The sequence below is a fragment of the Salvia splendens genome, chromosome 20, assembly GCF_004379255.2.
Source record: "Salvia splendens isolate huo1 chromosome 20, SspV2, whole genome shotgun sequence".
In the NCBI taxonomy this organism is placed as follows: Eukaryota; Viridiplantae; Streptophyta; class Magnoliopsida; order Lamiales; family Lamiaceae; genus Salvia; species Salvia splendens.
In genome coordinates, this window is record NC_056051.1 from 10,917,167 (window position 1) to 10,932,271 (window position 15,105).

General features: G+C 37.1%; 5 long non-coding RNA genes and 1 pseudogene across 9 annotated transcripts; all 6 read right to left on the reverse strand.

Moving 5' to 3' along the window:
• Positions 1-1,150: 1,150 nt before the first annotated feature.
• On the reverse strand, positions 1,151-2,031 carry LOC121782335. The gene is made up of 4 exons (XR_006046317.1): positions 1,861-2,031; positions 1,450-1,773; positions 1,276-1,354; positions 1,151-1,174 (listed from the first exon to the last, which is right to left on the reverse strand). It is a non-coding gene; the product is annotated as an uncharacterized LOC121782335 (long non-coding RNA).
• A 609-nt stretch (positions 2,032-2,640) lies between these two features.
• Positions 2,641-3,010, reverse strand: LOC121782336. The gene is made up of 3 exons (XR_006046318.1): positions 2,988-3,010; positions 2,807-2,897; positions 2,641-2,688 (listed from the first exon to the last, which is right to left on the reverse strand). It is a non-coding gene; the product is annotated as an uncharacterized LOC121782336 (long non-coding RNA).
• Positions 3,011-4,887: 1,877 nt separating this feature from the next.
• On the reverse strand, positions 4,888-12,581 carry LOC121781469 (annotated as a pseudogene).
• Positions 6,813-7,032, reverse strand: LOC121782338. The gene is made up of 2 exons (XR_006046320.1): positions 6,981-7,032; positions 6,813-6,861 (listed from the first exon to the last, which is right to left on the reverse strand). It is a non-coding gene; the product is annotated as an uncharacterized LOC121782338 (long non-coding RNA).
• Positions 7,030-9,268, reverse strand: LOC121782334. Of its 5 annotated transcripts, none has more exons than XR_006046314.1 (4): positions 9,208-9,268; positions 8,784-8,858; positions 8,559-8,702; positions 7,030-7,099 (listed from the first exon to the last, which is right to left on the reverse strand). It is a non-coding gene; the product is annotated as an uncharacterized LOC121782334 (long non-coding RNA). The 5 variants fall into 5 exon arrangements; XR_006046312.1 differs by having other exon boundaries at positions 8,784-8,885; positions 9,208-9,265; XR_006046316.1 differs by having other exon boundaries at positions 7,061-7,099; positions 8,587-8,702; positions 8,784-8,885; positions 9,208-9,265.
• On the reverse strand, positions 10,398-11,650 carry LOC121782331. The gene is made up of 5 exons (XR_006046309.1): positions 11,579-11,650; positions 11,362-11,483; positions 11,137-11,268; positions 10,649-10,741; positions 10,398-10,553 (listed from the first exon to the last, which is right to left on the reverse strand). It is a non-coding gene; the product is annotated as an uncharacterized LOC121782331 (long non-coding RNA).
• Positions 12,582-15,105: the final 2,524 nt, after the last annotated feature.

Here is a 15,105-nt window from a genome sequence, read left to right on the forward strand (position 1 = left end):
ATGGTTCAAACAAGGGGATAACATAGTATTCCACAGCTTATTCGGGCTATTTTTTGCTTCACATTTTCGTGGATCACTCTATTTTTTTTCTAGATCTGTGAGACCAATTTTTTCTTTTTTTTTTCCACAGATCTGCTATCTCTTTTTTTCTTCTTTTTCTTTTTTTTTTCCTTTTTTCTCCCCACTTTCTGCCCAAGTGCTGGCTGACTACAATCAATATCACACAAGAAGATGAGATATCATGTGATATCACACCTTTTTTGTGGAGACGAAAAATCAAACTGCATTCCCCATAGACAAGCTCTCGTAAGGATGATGACATATCATGTGATGTCAAGTGTGTGGTACTCCACAATGCAGGCACACCCACATCTCTCTTGCATAATGTCATGTCCGATATGATCCACTTCAGCTCTGTAGAGCAGAAATATAAAAATTAGCAAAGCGAAAAGATAATTTTAGCAACATGCTAAACCAATATTTTAACAAGGGAAGCATTCTCTCGGTATTTAAGGTATCATATAGCACCTGCTACCAATGCATGGTATGCTGCATCATCCCCATATAGCTGGAAATTTTTAAATGGATTGACATATTGCCGGATGACAGAAGTAATAAAAGGCCCCTGCCATTCTCTATGCAAAGCAAAGACAAGAAAATTGTTTAAAATTAGAGGCTACATGTATAAACAAATAAAATAAAAAGGTTCTCGAATAGAAAATTACATGGAGTATGTATTATCTTGTAAATATCTATCCTGAAGATGTGAAGAACTGAAGGCTCGTTCAAATAACTTGGTTGTGGCAAGAACGTCATCTTAGTCAATTATCCGAGGAATAGTTTGGTAGAAGGTTTATTGTAGGAAACTGTCACAACAAAAGTAGTGAAGAGATGATTAAAGCAGTAAGTGCAAAGTTATTGTATAAGCAACAAAAGTAGTGAAGAGATGAAAAATGCAAAGAAACCAGACACAAAGAAAGTTGCATACCAACGTGCCTGCAGGTAAGGAAATAGATTAAAGCTCTAACATGTTTTAGATAACTACCTAATCTCAGGTAATGCAACCAGCACCAAGTCCATAACCATAAAGATCCAAATGGACAGCATGATAACCCTCTAAGCAAAAGCATTGGATCCTCCTCCAATCTCTAGCATGATCAACTGCTTCACAACACTACAAATCGGAAACAAGTACAATTCAGCTCCAGTTTAGGGCTCTAAATAGGTAGGGAGTCAATGAGATTAGGACAACTATTGGGAATGCAAAAAACACACCTCTTTTGGCTTCTTGTTCTCAAGAATCATGTCATGCGGCTGATAAGAGTGTTCCAGAAGCCGTGGAAAATCAATGGCCCTAACAAAAATCGAAACATAACTAACAGTGTTTCAATCCATATATTGAATTAAATGATGAGCGGTTATAGATTTTAAAGAGAGCAGTAGGAATACTTTGGGAAGGAAAGTCGGTAATTATCCCCTTTCGGTAATATCCCAAAGCTGAGCCTCGAATTTATTGGGGAGTCCCTTATAACAATATCCCATCAGCAGTATGTTCGGCACTCTGAAGTCGTATGTGTGGCAAGTAGAAGTCCAGTCATCTAGCACAGCCTTAGCTTCTTCGAGATCTCCAAGCTTTACCAAGGTGCCCATCACGAAGCTTCATGTTCTCTTCCTCCAACAGCCCAGATCTCTGTTGCATAAATGCCATATCCCATCTGATCCACTTCAGATCTCTAGCCTTGCTCGCTGCTCGTCTTGCCATGTCATTGTCAGCTATGGAAACACAACATTAATCCTATAATCAATCAGACAGCTTCAAACAATGTTGTTTTTCTAGTAATATGATGATATGGTACCAACATTTTTTGCTTTCTTGACACTCTCTGTTTCTTTTGAGCTCTTTTTTGTTTGCCTCTTGTGAACTTTCTCTACAGAATTTTCTCCATCTTTGGTTAAATTGATGATCTTGCACAACTAAGAAAACTATGATCCCTTAACGATGGAGTTGGTGTGCTTCCTCAAAAGCAGTCTCATGATTGTGAGAGATGAGGAAAGAGACTTGGCCACTGAATCAAACCCTCCTCAGCAAAGCACTGAATCCTCCCTTAAATCACTTAGCACGATCAACTGCTTTATGAACTCTGGAAACAAGCACAATCCAGTTCAAGGTTAGGGAAACACAAAAACGAAATCCAATGATATTAGAAGTACTATTAAGACTGAAGAAACTCACATTTTCTTGGAACTCTTCGTTGATTCTGCTCTCTATATTTTTTCTAGATCTGGACACAATTTTTTCTTTTTTCTTTTCTTTTTTTCTTTCTTTTATTTTTTCAACAGATCTGCTTTCTCTTTTTTTCTTATTTTTCATTTTTTTTCCTTTTTTCTCCCTCATTTTCTCTATTCTATTACCCCTTCCATGTTTCTTTTTCACTCTTAGACCCTATTGTTGGCTGACTACATCAATATCCACAAGAAGATGAGATATCATCTGAAGTCAAGGTTGTCGAAAGTTGAAACTCTCATCTTCAACACCTTTTTGCGGAGAGAAAAATCAAACGCATTCCCCATAGCAAGCTCTCATAAGAAGATGAGATATCATGTGATGTCAGGTGGTTGGTACTTCCAAATGCAGGCACACCACATCTCTGTTGCATAATGTCATATCCGATCTGATCCACTTCAGCTCTGTAAGGCAGAAAGATCAAAAATTAGCAAGGGGGAAAGAGAAAATTAGCAACTTGCTGAACCAATATTTTGAACAAGGGGAAGCATTTCTCCAGTTATTTGAGGTATTATATAGCACCTGCTACCATTGCATGGAATGCTGCGTCATCCCCATATAGCTGGACATTTTTAAATGAATTGACAGAAAGTAATACAGGGCCTGCCATTCTCTATGCAAAGCAAAGACAAGAAAATTGTTTTAAAATTAGAGGCAATCTGTATACACAAATAAAATAAAAGGTTCTCGAATAGAAAATTACATGGAGTGTGTATTTTCTTGTAATATCTACACAGAGATTGTGAAGAACTGAAGGCTCGTTCAAATAACTTAGTTGTGCAAGATCATCATCTGAGACAACTATCTGAGGAACAGTTGGTAGAAGGTTTATCAACCTGTAGAGATAAAGCAGTGAGTGCAAAAGTTCTTGTAGAAGCAACAAAGGCAGTGAAGAGATGAAAATTCAAAGAAACCAGACATAAGAAAGTTGGCATTCTAACGTGCCTGCAGGTAAGGATATAGATTAAAGCTCAAACTTGTTTCAGATAACTACCTAATCTCAGGTAATGCAACCTGAACCAAGTCCATAAACCATAAAGAGTCCAAATGGACATCATGATAACCCTCTAAGCAAAATCATTGAATCCTCCTCAATCTCTTAGCATGATCAACTGCTTCACAACTCTACAAATCGGAAACAAGTACAATTCAGCTCCAGTTTAGGGCCTAAATAGGTAGGGAGTCAATAAGATTAGGAAAACTATTTGGAATGCAAAAACACACCTTTTTTGGCTTCTTGTTCTCAACAATCATGGCATGCAGCTGATAAGAGTGCTCCAGAAGAATGATGTCGTGGGAAGATCGATGGCTCTGATGAAAATGGGAATTAATTATCAAAGTTCCAATCCATATATGAATTAATGAAGAGCAATAGAGATTTTAAAGAGAGCAGTAGGAATACTTTGGAAAGGGATGTCGGAATTATCCCCTCTTGGTAATATCCCGAAGCTGAGCCTCGGATTATCAGGGTGACCCTTTTGACAGTATCCCGTCAGCAGTATGTTAGGCAAAGTCGTATGTGTGGCAAGTAGAAGTCCAGTCAATCTAGCACAGCCTTGCTTCTTCGAGATCTCCAAGCTTTACCAAAGAGCCCATCACGAAGCTTCTTGTTCTCTTCCTCCACACATGCCCAGACCGCTCTTGCTTAAATGCCATATCCCATCTGATCCACTTCAGCTCTCTAGCCTTGCTAGCTGCTCGTCTAGCCATGGTCTTTGTCAGCTATGGAAACACAACATTAATCCTATAATCAATCAGACAACCTTAAACAATGTTGTTTTTCAAGTAATATGATGATAAGGGTACCTACATTTTTTGCTTTCTTGACACTCTCTGTTTCTTTTGAGCTCTTTTTGTTTGCCTCTTGTGAAGCTTCTCTACAGAATTTTCTCCTTCTTTGGCTAAGTTGATGATCTTGCACAACTAAGAACACTATGATTCCTTAACGGTGGACTTGGTGTGCTACCTCAAGAGCAGTCTCAAGTTTGTTTGAGAGATGAGAAAGTGACTTGGCCACTGAATCAAACCCTCTCAGCAAAACACTGAATCCTCCTTAAATCAATTAGCACGATCAATGCTTATGAACTCTGGAAACAAGCACAATCCAGCTCAAGGTTAGGGAAAAATAAATACGAAATCAAAGATATTAGAAGTACTATTTAGACTGCAAGAAACTCACGTTTTCTTGGAACTCTGTCTTTGATTCTGCTCTCTATTTTTTTTCTAGATCTGTGACACAATTTTTTCTTTTTTCTTCTTTTTTTTCAACAGATCTGCTTTCTCTTTTTTTTCTTCTTTTTCTTTTTCTTTTTCTTTTTTTCCTCATTTTGCTCTCATTCTACCCTTCCATGTTTCATTTTTCACTTTCTGCACTATTGTTGGCTGACTACAATCAATATCACAAGAAGATGAGATATCATGTGATGTCAGGTTGTCGAAAGTTGAAACTCTCATCTTCAACATCTTTCTGGAGAGACGAAAAATCAAACCGCATTCCCCATAGCAAGCTCTCATAAGAAGATGAGATATCATGTGATGTCAGGTGGTGGTACTTCACAATTCAGGCACACACAGATCTCTCTTGCATAATGTCATGTCCGATATGATCCACTTCAGCTCTGTAGAGCAGAAATATAAAAAATTAGCAAAGCGAAAAGATAATTTTAGCAACATGCTAAACCAATATTTTAACAAGGGAAGCATTTCTCCAGTTATTTGTTATTATAATAGCACCTGCTACCACTGCATGGAATGCTGCGTCATCCCCATATAGCTGGACATTTTAAATGAATCTGAGTCAACCATCTGAGGAACAGATGGTAGAAGGTTTATTGTGGGAACTGTCATAACCTGTAGTGATAGTGATAGTGAGTGCAAAGTTCTTGTAGAAGCAACAAAAGCAGTGAAGAGATGAAAAATTCAAAGAAACCAGACATAAGAAAAGTTGCATTCTAACGAGCCTGCAGGTAAGGAAATAGATTAAAGCTCTAACTTGTTTTAGATAACTACCTAATCTCAGGTAATGCAACCAGCACTAAGTCCATAAACCATAAAGATCCAAATGGACATCATGATAACCCTCTAAGCAAAATCATTGAATTCTCCTCCAATCTCTTAGCATAATCAACTGCTTCAGAACTCTACAAATCGGAAACAAGTACAATTCAGCTCCATTTTAGGGCTAAATAGGAAGGGAGTCAATGAGATTAGGACAACATTTGGAATGCAAAAACACACCTTTTTGGCTTCTTGTTCTCAACAATCATGTCATGCAGCTGATAAGAGTGCTCCAGAAGCCTAGGAAAATCGATGGCCTAATGAAAATCGGAAATTAATTATCATGTTCAATCGATATATTGAATTAAATGAAGAGCGGTATAGATTTTACAGAGAGAAGTAGGAATACTTTGGGAAGGGAAGTCGGTATTTATCCCCTTTTGGTAATATCCCGAAGCAGAGCCTCGGATTTATCGAGGAGACCCTTCTGACAGTATCCCGTTAGCAGTATGTCCGGCACTCTGAAGTCGTATGTGTAGCAAGTAGAAGTCCAGTCATCTAGCACAGCCTTGGCTTTTCGAGATCTCCAAGCTTTACCAAAGAGTCAGCTCATGTCTCTTCTCCAACACAGATCACTCTGCATAAATGCTTCTGACCATCAGCTCTCATCGCAGCAGCCTATTGGCTAAAAACAACATTAATCCTATAATCAATCAGACAACTTCAAACAATGTTGTTTTTCTAGTAATTGATGATAAGGGTACCAACATTTTTTGCTTTCTTGACACTCTCTGTTTCTTTTGAGCTCTTTTTGTTTGCCTCTTATGAAGCTTCTCTACAGAATTGTGTCCATCTTTGGCTAAGTTGATGATCTTGCACAACTAAGAAAACTATGATCCCTTAACGATGGAGTTGTGTGCTTCCTCAAGAGCAGTCTCATGATTGTTTGAGAGATGAGAAAGAGACTTGGCCACTGAATCAAACCCTCTCAGCAAAGCACTGAACTGAATCCTCGATCTTATGAACTCTGGAAACAAGTACAATCCAACTCGAGGTTAGGGAAAAGTAGATATGAAATCAATGATATTCATATTAGAAGTACTATTTAGACAGCAAGAAACTCACATTTTCTTGGAACTCTTTCTTTGATTCTGCTCTCTATTTTTTTTCTAGATCTGTGACACAATTTTTTCTTTTCTTTTCTTTTTTTTTTTCTTTTCTTTTTCTTTTCTTTTTTCTTTTTTTCAACAGATCTGCTTTCTCTTTTTTCCTTTTTTTTCAGTTTTTTTTTCTTTTTTCTCCCCTTCCATGTTTCTTTTTTCACTTTTGCCCTAGTGTTGGCTGACTACAAATCAATGTCTCACAAGAAGATGAGAATATCATGTGATGTCAAGTTGTCGAAAGTTAAACTCTCATCTTCAACACCTTTTGCGGGAGACGAAAAATCAAACCGCATTCCCCATAGCAAGCTCTCATAAGAAGATGAGATATCATGTGATGTCAGGTGGTGGTGCTTCACAATGCAGGCACACCCACATCTCTCTTGCATAATGTCATATCCGATTTGATCCACTTCAGCTCTGTAGGGCAGAAATATCAAAAATTAGCAAAGCGGAAAGAGTTAGCAACATGTTGAATCAATATTTTAACAAGGGAAGCATTTATCTAGGTTTTTAACGTATTATATAGCACCGGCTACCATTGTATGGTATGCTGCATCAGCAACAGCATAAACATAATTAGTGACCAAACCTTCTTTCTCTATCATCCCCTTATAGCTGGACATTTTTAAATAGATTGACAGAGGCCAGCCATTCTCTATGCTAAGCAAAGACAAAAAAATTGTTATCAATTAGATGCAATCAGTAAAAACAAATAGAATGAAAAGGTTCTTGAATAGAGAATTACATATATTATCTGTAAATATCTATCGAAGATTGTAACTAGGCTGTTCAAATAACTTAGTTGTGCAAGATCATCAACTTAGTCAAGTATCTGAGGAATAGTTGGTAGAAGATATTTTGTGGGAACTGTCACAACCTGTAGTGATAATGCAGTAAGTGCATCGTTCTTGTAGAAGTAACAAAAACAGTGAAGTGATGAAAAATCAAATGCACTAACACTTCCGTCCGAAAGCAGAACCAAAGCTTTCTTGAGCTCTTTTTGTTTGCCTCTTATGAAGCTTCTCTACAGAATTGTGTCCATCTTTGGTTAAGTTGATGATCTTGCACAACTAAGAAAACTATGATCCCTTAACGATGGAGTTGGTGTGCTTCCTCAAGAGCAGTCTCATGATTGTTTGAGAGATGAGAAAGAGACTTGGCCACTGAATCAAACCCTCTCAGCAAAAGCACTGAATCCTCCTTATGCACTCTTATGAACTCTGGAAACAAGTACAATCCAACTCGAGGTTAGGGAAAAGTAGATATGAAATCAATGATATTCATATTAGAAGTACTATTTAGACAGCAAGAAACTCACATTTTCTTGAAACTCTCTTTGATTCTGCTCTCTATTTTTTTCTAGATCTGTGACACAATTTTTTTCTTTTCTTTTTTCTTTTCTTTTTTTCTTTTCTTTTTTCTTTTCTTTTTTTTCAACAGATCTGCTTTTTTCTCTTTTTTCTTCCCTTTTTTTTTTTTTCAGTTTTTTTTTCTTTTTTTCTCCCCTTCCATGTTTCTTTTTTCACTTTTTTCCCTAGTGTTGGCTGATACAAATCAATATCTCACAAGAAGATGATGAGATATCATGTGATGTCAAGTTGTCGAAAGTTAAAACTCTCATCTTCAACACCGTTTTGCGGAGACGAAAAATCAAACCGCATTCCCCATAGCAAGCTCTCACAAGAAGATGAGATATCATGTGATGTCAGGTGGTGGTGCTTCACAACGCAGGCACACCCACATCTCTCTTGCATAATGTCATATCCGATTTGATTCCACTTCAGCTCTGTAGGTCAGAAATATCAAAAAATTAGCAAAGCGGAAAGAGTTAGCAACATGTTGAATCAATATTTAACAAGGGAAGCATTTATCTAGGTTTTTTAACGTATTATATAGCACCGGCTACCATTGTATGGTATGCTGCATCAGCAACAGCATAAACATAATTAGTGACCAAACCTTCTTTCTCTATCATCCCCTATAGCTGGACATTTTTTAAATAGATTGACAGAGGCCAGCCATTCTCTATGCAAGCAAGACAAACAAAATTGTTATCAATTAGATTGCAATCAGTAAAACAAATAGAATGAAAAGGTTCTTGAATAGAGAATTACATATATATTATCTTGTAAATATCTATACCGAAGATTGTGAAGCACTGAAGGCTCGTTCAAATAACTTAGTTGTGCAAGATCATCAACTTAGTCAAGTATCTGAGGAATAGTTGGTAGAAGATATTTTGTGGGAACTGTCACAACCTGTAGTGATAATGCAGTAAGTGCATCGTTCTTGTAGAAGTAACAAAAACAGTGAAGTGATGAAAAATCAAATGCACTAACACTTCCGTCCGAAAGCAGAACCAAAGCTTTCTCCCATGAGTTTGATTTTATTTGCCCAGATTCCCAGAGCTCATCCTGTCGCCGACACCAAACACGAAGATTCTAAAATCATGTAATCAAGCACAATGAGTGGCTGAGAGAAAAATTCTATTTTAAATTAGAAATTGCTGAGCATTTGGGCAAGATAAAAATACAACATTCTGATCATTCATTAGCCCAACTCTTTTTTCATGTGTCCCACTATGCTACCTGATATGGAGCTTGGACAATAAAAACTTTAAACTACCCCAGCCAAATGCTATATGTCGAGCAGAACAAAATGCAAAGACACTAGACACAGGAAAAGTTGTATTCCGACGTAATATAGATAAGCCCCACAGGTAAGAAAATAGATTAAAGCTCTAACATTGTTTTAGATAACTACCTGATCTCAGAAATGCAACCAGCACCAAGTCCATAAACCATAAAGAGTCCAAATTGTCAACAATGAAACCCACTAAGCGAAAGCATTGGATGCTCCTTCAATCTCTTAGCATGATCAACTGCTTCACAACTCTACAAATCAGAAACAATACAATTCAGCTCCACTTAGGGCTAAATACGTACAGAATCAATGATATTAGAAGTACTATTTGGACTGCAAAAAACACACCTTTTTTGGCTTCTAGGTTCTCAAGAAGCATGTCATGCTGCTGATATGTGTGCTCCAATAGCACTTATCAAAAGAAGGACTGAACATCATAGGAGAAGAAGAAGCCGTGGAAAATCGATGGACCTGAAAAAAATCAGAACTTAATACCAGCGTTCAATCACCATATTTCGAATTACATGAAGAGCGGTATAGATTTTAAAGAGATAAGTAGGAGTACTTTGTTAAGGGAAGTCGGTATTTCTGCCGTTTAGATAATATCCAGAAACAATGCCTCAAATATATCGGAGAGGACCCTTCTGATAGTAGCTGAACAGGAGTATGTTCGACACTCTGAAGTCGTATGTGTGGCAAGTAGAAGTCTAGTCATCTCCCACAGCCTGGGCTTCTTCGAGCTCTCCAAGATTTACCAAAGAGCTCATCATGAAGATTCTTGTTCTCCTCCTCCAACAGCCCAGATCTCTCTTCATAAATGCATTATCTATCCCATCTTCTCCATTTCAGTTTTCAAGCCATGCTCGCTGCTAGTCTCGCCATGTGAATGTCAGACTACGGAAACACAAACATTAATCCTATAATCAATCAGACAACCTCAAACAAAGTTGTTTTCAAGTAATATGATGATAAGGGCTTACAATTTTTGCTCTCTTGAACTTCTCCGTTTCTTTTGAGCTCTTTTTTGTTTGCCTCTTGGGAGTTTCTTCATCATGATCATCGTTATTTAGACAACACGTCATCCCCAACATGGTTCAAACAAGGGGATAACGTAGTATTCCACAGCTTATTCGGGCTATTTTTTTCTTCACATTTTCTTGGACCTATCTATTTTTTTTTTTCTAGATCTGTGACACCAATTTTTTTTCCTTTTTTCCACAGTTCTGCTTTCTCTTTTTTTTCTTCCTTCTTTTTCTTTTTTTTTTTCCTTTTTTCTGTCCATTTTGCTCTTTTTCTACCCCTTCCCATGTTTCTTTTTTCACTTTCTGCCCTAGTGTTGGCTGACTACAATCAATATCTCACAAGAAGATGAGATATCATGTGATGTCAGGTGGTGGTACTTCCAAATGCAGGCACACCCACATCTCTGTTGCATAATGTCATATCCGATCTGATCCACTTCAGCTCTGTAAGGCAGAAATATCAAAATTAGCAACATTATGAACCAATATTTTAACAAGGGAAGCATTTCTCCAGGTATTTTAGGTATTATATGTAGCACCTGCTACCATTGCATGGTATGCTGCATCATCCCCATATAACCGGACATTTTTAAATGGATTGACAGAAAGTAATACAGGGCCTGCCATTCTCTCTATGCAAAGCAGAGACAAGAAAATTGTTTAAAATTAGAGGCAATCTGTATAAACAAATAAAATAAAAAGGTTCTAGAATAGAGAATTACATGGAGTGTGTATTATCTTGTAAATAACTATACTGAAGATTGGGAAGAACTGAAGGCTCGTTCAAATAACTTAGTTGTGCAAGATTATCAACTTAGTCAAGTATCTGAGGAATAGTTGGTAGAAGATATTTTTTGGGAACTGTCACAACTAGTAGTGATAATGCATTAAGTGCAAGTTCTTGTAGAAACAACAAAAGCAGTAAACAGATGAAAATTTTAATGAAACCAGACAAAAAAAAGTGGCATTCCAACATGCCGCAGGTAAGAAAATGGAATTAAAGCTCTAACTTGATTTAGATAACTACCTATTCTCAGGTAATGCAACCAGCGCCATGTCCATAAACCACAAAGAATCCACATGGACAACATGATAACCCTCTCAGCAAAAGCATTAAATCCTCCTTCAATCTCTTAGCATGATCAACTGCTTCACAACTCTATAAATCGGTCACAATTCAGCTCCAACTTAAGGCCTAATAGGTATGAAATCAATGAAATTAGAATTACTATTTGGACTGCAAAAAACACACCTTTTTTGGCTTCTGGTTCTCAAGAATCGTGTCATGCGGCTGATAAGAGTGCTCCAGAAGCACTTTTTGAAAGAAGAACTGAACATCGGATGAGAAGAAGAGGCTGTGGAACTTCAATGGTCCTGATGAAAATCGAAAACTTAATTATCAGCGTCCAATTACCATATTACGAATTAATAAAGAGCGGTATAGATTTTAAAGAGAACAATATGAGTACCTTGTGAAGGAAAGTCGGTATTTCTCTCCTTTTGATAATATCTCGAAGCAGTGCCTCGGATTTATCGGGGAGGACCCTTTTGAAAGTAGCTGATCAGGAGTATGTCGGCACTCTGAAGTCGTACGTGTGGCAAGTAGAATTTCTAGTCTTCTAGCATAGCCTTGGCTTCTTCAAGCTCTCTAAGCTTTACCAGAGAACCCAACTTGGTGATGTAGCAAATTTCTGTAAAGCCCACAACCTCATCATTTCATCTTTTTGCCCTAGATGGGCATATAGTGAGATCAAGTGACAGCATCTTTGTCAAGCTTCTGTTCCACCTTCTTCATTTAAGCAAGCGCTCTCACCTTCTTGTCTGCTTTTATGAACTGAAATGCAGCCATAGAATATGGACGCCAATCAAAGAAAATGTCAATTAGTGACTCCATCTTATCCAGAAGCTTCTCCATGCCACTGAGATCAGATCTCTCACCAAAAGAACTCAAGCCTATCGCTACACCATTCTTCTTTATTTCTGAGATTCTCTCAGGGATTTTCTCAAGTGACCTACTTTCTTGTACAGGACCATGATGTTGTTATAAGTAATTGCTGATGAGCCATATCCCACGTCTTTCATTCTCTGCAGATGGAGAAGATCCGTGCCTCTTGCTGAGTTCCATTTCAATTTCAATTTCTATTTCTACTTCTACAGAGGAACTTAAAGGAGGAAGGGAAGGGAAGGAAGAGAGAGCATAAAACAGAGAGAGGGGGGTGAGGAGAGAGTCAAGTACTTGTATAGCAACGGTCGTTTTAGACTAGGTATTTTATTTTTTAAATTTTAATCCTTACAAATTTTCAATTACTTGATTGTTATTATTTCGCACCCTCATTTTCAATTACTAAATTTTTTGGTAATCAATTATTGTTGACTTTATGTACGTTTCAATTTTCTAATGTCATTCGGGGACCGGAAGCAGAAATTAAAACAATGTTCATCTTTACAAGACAAAAAAGCCTTAAACCCCATCAATCAATTTTTAAATTGCTTATTGAGTTTTTAACGTGTTTGACATATTTAAAGGTGCGTATTTTAGTATTTATAGATTTTGAATTTAGAAGATTAAACAGTTTTTATGTTTTTCATAAAAATGGAGGAAGTGAAAGGTTTTGGAAGAAACTTCTGTTTTTTTATTATATATATGATATTGGTATTATATAATCCACACATTTTTATACGTTCAGGGTTTGATATCGGTGATGGGTAGTGACCTGATTTAGGTATTCTTCATACTCTTCATTAATATTGTTTTAACATGAACTTGGTTTTCTACATGATGATTTTTTTCATTTGTGCATTAATAATGTTAGCTTTGCACCCTCAATCCATTCCCTCAGTTATTTTGTTATTATGGAATTGTCTTTGTAATTATACGATCAGCTAAGCCTTATTTGGTTACTCCAGGAGCAACTATTCATGGCCATCATGGGGAACTCTTGTACAAAGGAGATACTTTAATTACATTTATATATGAAAATTCGAGATCTTGTGATATTACCCAAGGGCTCCCAAAAGTAGAACAGATGTTTGAAGTGCGTTCGGTTGATTCAATACCTATGAATCTAGAAAAGAGGATGGAGGGTTGGAACGAACGTATAATGGGGTCTCTTTACCTTTATAGTAATAATGAATCGTGACTCTTATTCGCGGGACACTAAAATGGAATAATGGATGCAAAAATGGACATAGTTACTCATGTTTTATCTATCAAACCTGAGTAATTTTATAAGCAATTCTTTAAAAAAGAAAAGCTTGTGTAGCTTCATCAATAGATAGATTGCAAGTCCTCTGATACATTTCTTCTGTCTGTCGATCTATCTCCATTTTGACGGTATATCCAAGGGAAAACATGACAGGCACATTGATTTCATATTCTTGCAGGAAGAAGTGATAGAGGAGTTGCACTTTTCTTCCTCATACGACAGCTTTAGCCCCGTTGACACAGGGTTGGGGTTCAAAACGGTTCCAATACGGCCAGCTTCATCCAGACAAAAGTTGTTGTTCAATGATATGTGAAGCTTCTACTGAATGGGCAGGTTGATAGAGCAGTTGTCGGTGGGCGGGTGCCTGTTCCTGGCATGATTTATGGTTCCAACGCTGAATTGGAACTGCAGACGAGTGTGATATGTAGATAAGGTCTGAGATGAGCTTAAGCTAATCAAAGCAAGAAGACAACATCAAAAGCACAACACTACCGCGAATTCAAGACGTGGGAAATAGGTGTTCATGGAATCTCACTTATTTTGAAGCCAATTTCAACCTTGTGTATTATCATGTAGTCCCAAAATGGCCCGTCAGACTCTCTTAATCCTACATGTATGCTCTATCTACAAAAGACATTCCAAAAACAAAACTATAACTTAAGCTTGCTGAACATAGAAGAGGAGACCATCCTCAGATTGCAATGAAATGAAACTATTCATACATATAATCAAGTTCAAAACACAACATATTCAACAATCTCAAACTTAGTTTAATGTCACAGTTTTGCAATCTCTTTATACATTACGAGCCTAGGATTCACAAAACTTGGCACCTCAGACAATAACCCTTTAGACCACCGTTATGTTAGCACTTCCTTGTCACAACGAGCACAGAAAACTTTGTAAGAATTCAAAAAACAGAACTAATTTGGTAATGTTGATTAACATCTTTTTTGGGGGCATTAGATTTCAGTATCTATGAGAAATCTCAGAGACATCAAGACGGGTTAAAATACACCCAAGTTGAGTGCAAAATGTCTCTAGAAGATCAAAGAAATTACCAACAATCACAGAAGCACCACCATAGCCATATCTAATAAGAAAACCATGTCAAAGATAAAACAAACTTAGAGAAAAGAGCCACTTTTCTATCATAACACAAATGACAAAATATACTCACCATTTGTTAATAGCTTTAGTTGAGGCAATGTGTTGTTATGGTATTGGACATTAGTTTCCTCCACAGAACCAGGGAACATTATATTTGCATCACTTCCTCCTCCTAACATTTTCCTCCAAGGCTTCAAGAAATTTTCTCTATATTCAAACAATATGACCCTAAAAAGCCAAATGGGTATGAGGTTTTAGCATGAATATACTTCAGCTAATGAAAATCTCCTTAATCATTTCCATCCCAAAACATAGTAAACTTTAAAGCAAGAACGCAGTTAGAGCTACAAAATCAAGATCCAGAAAACACCCATTTGTTCAAATGAACTCCCAACCAAAAATAACTAAACAAAAAAGTAAATTCCAAGATACACATCACATCAACGAAATGAAAAAATGGGGAAGGAAGCATAATAGAATCTCCATTCCTTAAAGTATGAACACCCAACCAAAACACAACTGAACAAAACGCAAATTCCAAGATTCACATCGATGAAATGAAAAAAACAACGAATCAATGATGCACTTTTTATTAGCACTATAAATACCTGCAAGTACACAGAGTAGAAATAGTATAGCTAAAGGTCAGTACCGGATATAGATCACGGGGAAAGCAAACA